At 25.6% G+C, this 12386-nt stretch overlaps 1 pseudogene across 1 annotated transcript in view; it reads left to right on the top strand.

Annotated features, from left to right (window-relative positions):
• Window positions 1–12386, top strand: part of LOC147816175 (serine/threonine-protein kinase mig-15-like) — a 45737-nt pseudogene that overhangs the window by 18693 nt on the left and 14658 nt on the right. The window contains exons 8-10 of the transcript XR_015431218.1: window positions 2179–2259; window positions 3479–3618; window positions 8931–9022. The product of XR_015431218.1 is annotated as a serine/threonine-protein kinase mig-15-like (transcript). The remainder of the gene's footprint in view (window positions 1–2178; window positions 2260–3478; window positions 3619–8930; window positions 9023–12386) is intronic.

The raw sequence follows: 12386 nt of genomic DNA, 5'->3' as shown, positions 1-12386 counted from the left end.
AAATATTTCATTGTACATTAAATTGTTCTGTGGTGTCTTCATTATTATAAAATCAGAACTTTTTGAAATTTGCAGTTTCATTTCTTTGAATGTATTGAACCTGCTGTCAGCACAGTTTCAGCTGAAACTGAAGAAATGCAAGGCACTGCATTCCTTAAGGAAAACTTGGGAAAGATCCCACCATTAAATTCTGTATGCATGCCACATTTGTTGTATTTCCGACATCCTGTATAGAATAAGTTGTTTGTGATGAATTATGAAAGTTTTTACTTTTTTTAAAAATTTTGTATATATCTATACGTATAGTGAGCCATTAATATTAACATTAAATGTACTTATACAAATATACTTATTACAAAAATATATGTAAATGTTCTTATTCTTGTTTTTTATAAAGAGACAATTTTTATGTTCAGACTATTTTTTAAAAAAGGTCAATTTTTATTAAAAGATATTTATTAACATACTCTTTCTTAAATATTTAATTAAAATAATGAATTTCATGAAAAATTAAATAAACTGATAAAATTAGAATAAAACTTTTTTAATCTGCAATTTATTAAAAAGATTAAATTGTTGAGCTGTTTGTTTTGGATACAGCTAAAAAACATATATAAGAAAATGAACATAATTTGATGGACATGTTTTACAAAATTGGATATTGCTCAAAATAAGTGTTAAACATTTTACAAAATAGGTGTTTAAGCACAATGATTCTTTTCAATATTAAAGATGGAACCGAAAATTCTGGCATAAAACTAAACCAATTTGGATTACACTCAATTAATTTTAAACATTAACAGTGATGGAACATGTGCCAAAAAATTTAAAAAGTAGTGTTCAGTAAGAAAGGAAAAAAGAAACTTAAAGGGAATAAAAATTATTTTTATTTATTTCTTTTAATTTATTATTTACTTTTAATGTTTATTAGTTTTTCATTTTAAATATATATCATTGATAATGTTAATATATTGTAGTAGTTATAAATGAAAAGTTAAATTGAGAATTTGTTTAATGCTTTAAGCTTCCATCATATTTTGGTATTATAGGCACATGTCTTATCACTGCACTAGGAATAATCCTTATGGATTAAGATTTTGGACTGCTAGGTTAGGTTGACTAGGATCGTTTGAAAAGTTGCAAATGTAACTTTTCAGATGATCTCAGTGAGTTAAAAAATAAAATCAAATATATTTTTTGAAAACCTTTTAATTTCTCGAAGTTTGAAGTCTGAGGTTCGGAAAATCACTCAACTATTTTGAGAATTTGTAAAAGTCTGTTGAATAATTACTTACAATTAAAATTACATATGCAGAGATTTATGCATTATGAAATTATTTTAGTTCCAGATAATTCTTTTGAAAAATAATTATAACAGTAGTATAAAAATCTGAATTAAATGCTTGTTTTCTTCGACACTCACATTAAGTTGTTTAAATGCCTATCTTCCTTGAAATATTTTGTCCATTTTTTTTTTAAATATCCATTTCGAGCTTTATTTTCTTTGCTAGAAAAATACAACCTGACTGTTGATCACGAAAAATAAGATTTCTCAAGATCCTTCTCTTTATTTAAGAATTACAACTTTGTTAAGAGTTGAACAGAAAAAGAGCTTTCTTTTCCAAACATCCTTAAAAATGTTAGTAGTTTATAATTAGCAATAAGCTAATTAGCAATAAGCTAGTAGTTTATAATTAGCTTTCTAGCAATAAAAACATGCAAATACAAAGTAGTACATAAATTAGTTTGATTCTTAAATGTTTTAAGATGTTTAAAAAATTGTTTGCAGCATAACAGTTGGAATGGAAAATTTACTCAGAACATTCAAGAAGGTGTTGATAGTTTTTAATGTTTTACAATTTTTTTTAAATAATTATATTTTAAAGTGGTATTAACTATATTTAGTAATTGTCACAAGATCAGTGCTTGTTCTCACTTTAACGTTTTTGTTATATTTAAGGAACTCAACATACTTATCTTTTAAAACTTAAGGCATCTCCATTTTTTTAAAAATTTGCTATGTATTTTTCTTTCACTTATCTTTTACTGTATTTTGAAATAACTTTTAAGATAATGATTTTTAGTAGAATTTTTTCCATCCTATTTTTTGAGTAGTTCTGTTTAGGTACTGAAATTATTTATTATGAGTTAAAATAAATTGTTTATTTTTATTTCTAGATGAAGGAGTTTATGTAAATTCTTGTGGGAAAGTTAATAAAAATGTTGTTCTTCAGTGGGGAGAGATGCCAACATCTGTAGGTAAGAATTTTTTTTTTCTTTTTGAATTTACCGTTATTTATCTATTCTGTTTGAAATAATTATCAAGTTTGAAATGTATAACAGTTTATTTACAATATTATTATAAATGTTATTATTATAAATGTTTATTTACAATACATATTATTATTGTAAATTGAAAAAATAATGGATTTAAATGTAACATTTTATTCAGTTATGATAGGAACAGTTACATATTATCCTGTATAATTATATTTCCAAATTTCAATCTTGAAAGCTATTTTAAAAATATTCTTTCAATTGTATTGTATTATCTGCAGAACAGTTTTAGCAGTGGGAAGTTAATGGCTATTTTATAAAGGTAAAAACATTGTAATAAAACTTGAACTGTTCTTGAGTTTTATGTTAATGTTTTAGGCAATTGTAGTCAAATAATCTATTTAAATAATTTGATTTCTGCACAAATGCCTAAGTTATTAAGAAAAACATATTAATGATTTATAAAGAGGAGGATTAAATGAATTCTTAATCAATTGAAGGAAATATTTTTGCATGATAATACAGACGAAAAAGGAATGAAGCTATTATAATCAAAGATATGCTTGCTTTTTATTTAGATTATGCTTTTACGATGTTCTTAACTACCAAACAAGAGTAGTAGCTACAGTTTCTGAGTGTGAAGTTTAAAAAATTGCTTTTTATTAGATTATGCTTAAAATATGCAGCTCCTCAGAGCTTCAACTAAATTTAGTTGAAAAGTTTACAGATCAAGTCAATTTAGCATCTGTAGTCTTTTTTTAACATTAATGAAATTCTTACTGGATGAGCTTATTTTTTTTTAAAATTTTTTTACTATTCATATTAAGTATGGTCATTTACATAAAAGTTAGTTAAATGAACACAACATGACATCTCTTTTACTAATAGTTTTTGCATTTAGCATTATAGAATGATAAAACATACACATACATTATGAAGATTTTGAAGCATTTTTTTAAAAAATTGGCATCTTTAACTGAGTTAAAGCTAAATATTTGAAGGAATTTATTTACAATAAATAAACCTTTAAAATAATAATTAATTGCAAATTTTTGTTCTTAAAAATTATGTTATTGATCTTTCATTTACTATCATCTAAAAAGTACAACTTCAGGTTGTAGCTTAAAATTAGTAGTTTTAAGTTTGTGTGTGATTTATTTTTAATCTTCCATTTGTTTAAATATTTTTTTCTTCCTTGTAGCGTACATTTGGACAGGCCATATCCTGGGATGGGGCCATAAAACGATAGAAATATGTAATGTAGAAACTGGTTATTTGGATGGTGTGTTTATGCATAAGAAAACTCAAAAGCTGAAATTCCTGTGTGAAAGAAATGATAAAGTAAGTTTCTACAAATGAAAGTTTAGTAGCCTTTGATACTAAAATGTTTGTTGATTTTTTTAAAGTATTTATAGAAATGTAATATTTTTAACTTAACTCTAAGTTTATAAATATATATATACAGTCAGACCTTGATATAAGGTCACCCTAAGGGACATCGCAAAAGTGACCTTATAAGCGGGGTGACCTTTTAACCGATTCATTAGCAGTTCGTAACTAAGCATGTAAATAGTACACATTATGATTTTTTTTAAATGGTAACGAACAAACAAAAACGATCGCCCATAAATTAAATATTTATGTCAATAAATTTTAATAAAATTAGTAAAGAATTAAGAAATTTTTTTAACTTAAAATAAAGCTGTTTACAAATTTATTCAAAGTGTACATACATACATTACATCTTATCTTATTTAAAATAATCATTTATGCAGGTCTGTCTCCCTTTTCGTTTCATTTTTCGAACAATGTTTTCTAGATTTTTTAATTCTGTCATTGTACTCACTGTCCACAACATGTGAAACAATTACAGAAATTGTAGCTTGTTCGTAGGTTGCAACATTTTCCTAGAACTCGAGAGGTTTATTTGCCTTGTAAAGAGGTTAAATAGGCTTTTGTTAGAAAAGAGCTCCCCTCGCCTCAGATATTAATGACCTTATAAGCGATAACGATTTTTAAAACTTGACCATATATCCGATAATCTGTAACAAAGAATTCCTATTCAGTGAGCCGGGACTTTGGAAAAGAGACCTTATATGGGGGGTGACCTTATATTGAGGTCTGACTGTATATATATATATATAACAAACTGATTAACATTTTTGAATTATCTGAAGTTTTGAAAGTTTATAATCAAATTTGATTTTTATTTTTTCAAAACAATAGGACCGATTATAAAAGTTAACTTATTACCCTTTAAAATGGAATAGCAAAAAATCAAATATATATGTATATATATATATATATATATATATATATATATATATATATATATATATATATATATATATATATATATATATATATATATATATGAAAAAAGAGGGGAAAAGAAAAATAATTATAAAAAAAATAACAAACTGGGAAAAAAAGGGATAAATTTTTTTTTAAAAATCCTGAAAATAAATACATATTTTTTTAATTCTATTCATTTCATTAGAAGTGGTATTTAAATAGATGCTCCTAGAAGCATTAGAATTCCAAGTAATACCACTTTTAATGAAATGAATAGAATTAAAAGAATATGTAGTAATATTTATTTATCCAAAAAACAAATCGATAAACTCTTTCAAAATTTGATAAAAAAAAACAATGGATACCTAACTTAAGTAATTAAATTCTATATAAAATCATTGAATTAATCATATATTTTTGTGTATATATTTACTAAAAATTTTCTTTGTTAATTTATATAATTTTCCCATGTGCATTTCCATTTCGGGGAAATCCGTTGCCGAAATTATTTATTAAATAATTTCTTTGTTAATTTGTATAATTTTTCCATGTGCAAATCCATTTTGGGCAAATCCGTGGTCAAAATTATTTACTAAGAAATTCCTTTGTTAATTTATATAATTTTTCCATGAGCAAATCCATTTCGGGCCAATCGTGGCTAAAATTATTCACTAAAAATTTCTTTTTTAATTTATACAATTTTCCATGTGCAAATCCATTTCGGGCGAATCCGTGGCTAAAATTATCTACTAAAAAAATTTTCTTTGTTAATTTATATAATTTTTCTATGTGCAAATCCATTTCCGGCAAATCCGTGGCTAAAATTATGTACAAAACAGGCAATTCATGTTTCTCTTTTCTATTTCATATTTTTTTCTTAAATAAATATTTATTTTCTAAAATTATTTATGGTCAACTTCTTTAAATTATCCAGTATAATATTACCTTGCACACATCCATTTCGGGCCCATCCTTGGTAACTAACAAATCAAACGCACTTCAGCAATGCAGTAAGAACGGCACTTTAAAACAAAACTCCTCTAGTTACGCTCAATTTGCACTTTTGTTTTCATATTTTGCAGTCTGGCAATCTTGTTGCGAAAATATTTTTTAAATCATTCTTGAAAAATTTCCCGTTCATGTAAGTATATTTGAATTCGCCACTCGCTTTATAGATTTTGTTTTATTCTGTTTTTTCTTTTTCTTTTCTGTTTTTACATGTTACTTTACTTATTGTGTTCTATTTTATTTGTTGTAATTTTTGTAAAAAAATTTTTTGAGTGCTCCTCACACTATTGTATTAATATATTTTGCTTTGGCTATATTGATACAATATCAGAAAGCACTCTTTTTTGCGGATATAATCGTGTGGGCTGATGAAACGATTATATCTTTTATTTTCCGTATTTTTAAAACAAATTTTATCCTTTTTTTTCCCCCAGTTGTTTGTTATTTTTTTTTTATTATTATTTTTCTATTCCCCCCTTTTTTCATATGTCTGTAATTTTCCTTTGTTTTATCTTCATTTTGAACTTATCTAATGAGTTCTGTTTACTTGCAGCTTATGCGCAATAAATGAAACTTATTGTTTTTCTTAATTTTCTTCATGTTTTTTTGTATATATTTATTTTGTTGTATATATATATATATATATACATACATAATTTTGAACCTAATTTAAAGTTTCTTATGCTAAACTAAGATTTTTTTTAAATTGAAAATACTAAAATTAATGCATACATTTAACTTGAGAAAGTCAGTTTTCTTTCCAATGTTCAAATTATTGGAAAATTCGAAAGGAAAATTTTTAATTTTTAAACTTTTGCAAAAATCTTCGCCACAGGTGCCCACTGGGTAACGAGAAGAGAGTAGCAGTTCCGGCATTTCTGTGGCCAATGGGACAACCCTCAAGTGCCCACCATTTAAAAAAAAAAGACATATGTTTTTGATAATATTTTTAAATTTTTTTTTACAAAACTTTACCTGATAAAGGTGATATTACTGGCTTACTTTATAATAAAAGTACACCGCTTTCAGTTTTAAACTGTTAATTTGCGTTAAAAATAAAATATTAAATCATAATAATAGTAGAGAATAATATTAAGAATCATAGCGGATTATAAAGAAATATTACTAGTAAATACCTATGAAGGATAAAAAAATAAATAACTTATCAGTATTTGTTACTTAAGGAACCTTACCAATTTTCTGACCATAGAAATGTTTTGATACCTTTGAAAAGTCGTTCTAGACCCTTTCATTTATGTGTTTCACTGAGAACTAATAAAACTCATTGGTTTGAAAAGTAAAAATTTTTTCAAACGTAATTATATTTTTATTTTATAAAAACTTTCATAAAAATATTTATTTAAATGATTTTTTTTTAAAAATATATTAAATTAAGCCTAATGAACAAAAGTGGAATAATTTAAGGTGCTTGAATGTTAGTATGGCCTGTTTTTACTTGAAATAGGACTTAATTAAACATGACATTGTAAGAAAACTACTCTCATGCATAACTCTAATTCAACTTTTTGTTTTAATTCCTGTATAAATGAAACATTTTACTAATAGAAAAGAAAGAATATTTTTGGGCATAACTGAATATTTAGCAAACTTGGCCCACAACTGAATATGTAATGCCTATCTAGTAGCAAAGTATTGTTGTAATAATATTTTCATTGTTTCTCCTAAATTTTTTTATTTACTCTTTTCTTTTTAATATATGAAAAGAATTTCAAATCTTAATTTTGACACTTAATTTTACAATTCAATTTAATGAAGTTATTAAAATTGTATTACGAATATTCAATAGATCTCTTCAATCGGGAAAAAAAAATTTAAAAAAGGAAAAAAAATGACCCGAGTTTGCAGAAATTGCTTACTCCTACTTTGGCAAGCCATGTTAATTAATACAATTATTTCATTACTTACATCATAGTAAAATTGTTTACTGTTTTTTTTCCTTCCATTTATTGAATTTTGTTTTTAAGAAAGTTAAATGATTTGCCTCGTCACTGGTGGTATATGAATATTCAATAATAAACAATACTATTTTTAAGGTTCTTAATTTTTCAGAAAAGTCCTTAATTTTTTTAAAAAGAAGTCCTTAAAAGTGCTTAATTTTTGCTTTGTTAAATGAGTGGGAACCCTGAATTATATAGTGAATATATAATGGAATTATTATTAATGGAATGAAAATATATATTGTAGATATTGATAGTACATGATATCTTAATTCATACATAATTATTAGTTATAATGAACGTCTCTGCATGTTCATTAAAATCTTTAACTATTTACTTAAAATGCTTCGAAACAAACATTTAAAATTTATTATGATTTTTCTTCATTTTAAAAGCATTATAATGGTTTAATAAAGATTAAAGTTTTTTTTTTTTGTACTTTCTAAAACATATAAGAAACTCACACATTAATAAATAGAAATGAACATACCACATGCTTCAACAGATATGTATATTTAATTTCATGAATGTATACATTGCATCTAGAAATTCCATTCATTAACTATAAAGCAAATTATATTGTTTATTATGCTTTGCATTTTACAAAGAGTTATTTTAGCAATTTCATAATTATGCTATTGTGCATTTAAATGGCAGAAATATGACTAAAATAGTTATTCTCATCAAGGGTCTAAGTTAAACAAATGAGTATAATTCTACATTAATCGACCACCTTTAATTTTAAGCCCTGATTACAGAATAAAGTCAAAATAAAATAATATATAATGAACTGATAAAATAAATATGAAGGTACAATAGTACTAAGTCGTTCATTAAAACGATTTTCTATACACGTTTAATCAATGTTGTGTGAGCCGTGATGGCTCAGGGGTTAGTGTTTGCCTTCCAGCATCAGCTGGTCAATACAAATTCCGCATATGGCTTGCACTGACCACAGTACCAACATAAAGTATCCTCTGTGGTAGACAGCAAAGGGTTGAGTGTCCACTTGCCCTCAGGCTAACTGTTGGTGGTTTTCCTCTCCATGAAAGCAAATGCTGGTTAGTTCCACCAAAAAGCTCTCCACAAAGACAAATTTCTCCCAAAACTTGATCCTGGAATTCCCTTGTCTTCTGGATTGAGTTCAAAATTACAAGGCTTCGGAGTTGAACATTAGTAGTCATAAACTCAAAAAATTGGGTCAGCTGTTCAACGCCGGGTTATAAATCACTGTAGTGCACCTTATTCCTTGCATAAATAGATCTTATTTCTTGACATATTAATGGAAGTACCTATGCTGAATAATAATTTATAATGATATTTAAATTTTAAAAAGTGTTAAATTCATGTTATTTATTCTTCTAGAATTTATTTTTATTTTTTTATTTTTAGGCAATGAGTGTGGTCTGGAATGGTTTATTCCAACCTGTGAAGTTAACCTTTGTGGGCATGCAACTCTTCAGCCATTTTATTCTTTGCTTTAAGTATGTCAATTTCATTTTTTTTTTTACATAAAAGTTTAAATATTTTTTTCCTTCTAATTAGCAATAAATATATTTTTTGAAATAATATTTATTTATTATTTGTTTAATTATTTCTTTTTTTATATATAGTGTGCTAGTTTAACTTCATTATAACCTGATATCAGTTACTAACCATGAGCTGTGGATTGCTAAATGTATTTATGTTGGTCAAATTCGAAGACAAATTATTAAATTGTTCATGCGTATAATTTATGTAATTGCAAATTTATATATGTATGTGTGTGTGTTTTAAATGCACTCTTTCTTATAGAAATATCAGAGTTTGTACGTACTGGGAATATCGGGAAAACGCGATTTGAAAAACGGAATGTTGTCAAATGGATGTCTGAGTTAGGGAACTTAAAATTTCTGTCTTAGAAATATTTTTTTTAAATCCACTTTTGTTTCTGAATTTCCTTTATTCATGGTGACAAACTATTATAATTTTGTATAATACATTATTACGAACAAAAAGTTTTTTAGCGTCTTCATTGCTTATTCATATCTGTCAAGTCTCCTGTTTTTTAACGGAAACTTCTTTAAAAAAGCATTTAAAATTGCTATAATTTTTTAACAAATTGGAATTTTGAAGAAAAGAAACTACTCAAAACTCAACTCATGAAAAAAACTCAAGTTCATAAATAAATTGCCTCTTTCAGCATGTCAAAATTCAATTCTTTAGTTGCATACCTGAGGGTTGCAAAGAAACTTGAAGGGTATCTTTTTACTCAAATATAGCAATAACTGATTTTCAAACTAAGCATCAAATGTAAAATTCCTTGTTAACCTTGTACATTTTTTACACACCTCTGCAAATTCAATTTTCTAAATCTTATAGATTTTGTACAAGAAAACAAAATATGAGTTGAACACCTAAAACAGCTGAAGCTGGGTCTCTTGTAATTTTTTAATTAAAAGAATATCTTTTTATTTTGTAATATTGACTGCTGTAAATCGTAAATTTATTTTACTCAAAATAGACTAAATTTTTAAATTAAAAACCGTGTTTCAGACACTGAAATAATGTTAATTTAAATTCAAAGTTTTACTTACATTTTCTGTAAGACAAATAAAATCTTTGAGTCTTGAAGGCAATTAATGAAATGCTAAAAATCGGAAATTTTGTTTTTGGCACCATGCTGAGTCGTGAGAATCAATCCTTAGAGCCAGGCATGTGATTCTTTTGCTAATTCACGGAATTCTGTGAATCCATAATTTATATTCTGGCAAAATGGTAGTACTGCTAATCTAAAATTTACATTTCGTTACTTGCGCATACATGCCAAGTCAGTTTTTTAGCAAAGGGTCCTGTATTTTACAACTACCTCCTGTTTACCTGTATATTCTCAAAATTTTTCCTTATTTGTTGAAGAAATTAAAAAATGAAACTTCGGTGATGAAATATCCGCTGATGGTGAAAATACTTTTCTTATTCCTGAACAAATAGTGCTATTGCCTGTTCTGCAGTATGTTGAGTATTTATAGTTTTAGTTATTATTAATGGTTTTAAAAAAAAAGTTCTTTAGATTAAGATTTATATACATATTTTTTACTTAGATAAATGTAAGTGCTTATATTATTTCCAATTTTGAATTTCTCTTTTTGACTTACATGATTATGTATGATGTATCAAAACTTTACTCTTAGCCTAAAAAATGTCACTAGTAAAATCTCTGTTATTTTATTTCTCCAATATTGACAGGTATGCTTTAAGTAAAATTATTCTGTCTTTATCAGTATCCTCTTTTGTTTTTTTTTAGAAGAACACGAGTGTAATAAAAAAAAATTCCATAATAACTTAGTCTCAAATTGGTGAGCTAGTGAGGCAAGCATTGAAATATAAAATTGATATTCTAAAAAGTAATTCCAAAATAGCAAACATTCAGAAGTTCTTTCTCATTGTTTTTAAAACTTATATTTTAACGAGTACCAGTTATGTTGTGAATTCCGATTTGTAACAGAAGAATTAATCTATTCAATGGTATTTATTCGCCTACAATCAGATTGAATAAATTTTTAATATGATCACGCAACATGGAAATTTCCAATTGACATTCAATGTGAGCGATCCCCCAATAAATCTGTGTTTCGATCTTCTTTTTTTCTCCCTTCTTTTGCAATTCATGAAAGTTATTTCCTCATAGTTTTTGAAACTCCAATATTATTACGACACGCAAAATTTAAATCACACATTTCAGTAATCACTTTTTGATATGTTTGATTTGTGTGAATACTATCATAAATACTGTGATACTATAACATCCATGTGGTACTTCGATCATTCTTATCGGCCATTAATGCTGCAAATTTTCTCAATGCTTTTTTTTTTTAATCCCTTTATTGTTTATACATTGTTATGATATGCAAAATTCTATTGGTGCATTTATTAGTCCCTTATACAATTTTTTTTACTGACTTAGTCATAGTTATTGCTACTGATTTCTTGTGCTTTTTTTAATTCATATTATGAAATTTACATGCAATACCATATAATTTTACATACAATATTATTTAGAATGCGCATTTGAGTAATTAGTTTCAAACGCATTTGATCATCACTAAATCCAAGCAACCTTTTAATATTTTTTTCTTTTTTTAAATCAATGCTGTTGATTTTCACGTTTTTTTTTAAATCACTACATTATTGTAGTATGAGAAATTTAAATCGCACATTTAAGTATTTTTATTTATAATTGTATAATTTTTCCACTAATTATTTTCCATTTATCACTATTTATTTTTTTATATTTTTTTAAAATTTCGTTTATTTTAATACGTTTTTAAATATATCAAAAATATCGAGATAATGTCTGAATCTCAAAACATAAATTTAATTAACCCCTTTTTGTCGCTCTCGATTAGTTATAAATACACTCGGGTTAATCATTCTTTTTTCAGTTATTCCTGGAAATTTAAAGTTTTTTTTTCATGCGTTGACGATTTCAAAGTGCGAAAATGGAGTAATATGTCGTTTTTCTCAATACATATACTTTTTTTATGTATCAATAATGATTTTCCTTTTTATCCTTGTACAAAAGGATAAAAAGAATTTAAATACAAAAAAAATATACATTGCGAATAAAAAATTTAAGATAATTTCTTCTAGCAATCATATGTCTGTTAAAGTTGTTACTTGATCACCTAAGTTTAAAATATTACATAGTCTAAGAATAGTAACTGAAATATTTTACTTCATTTATTTATTATATTTTTTTTTTATTATTTTATTTATTATATTTATTCTAACTTTTTTTCCTGGTAAGCCTGCTAGATTTCATTAATAATTATTTTAAAGCCTAATGACTTTGGTTAAATTTTTAAAAAT

The sequence above is a fragment of the Parasteatoda tepidariorum genome, chromosome 2 (assembly GCF_982258835.1).
Source record: "Parasteatoda tepidariorum strain Cologne lab strain chromosome 2, Ptep-v5.0, whole genome shotgun sequence".
In the NCBI taxonomy this organism is placed as follows: Eukaryota; Metazoa; Arthropoda; class Arachnida; order Araneae; family Theridiidae; genus Parasteatoda; species Parasteatoda tepidariorum.
Note: the sequence above shows the minus strand (reverse complement) of the source record. Positions and strands in the feature narration are given on the sequence as shown.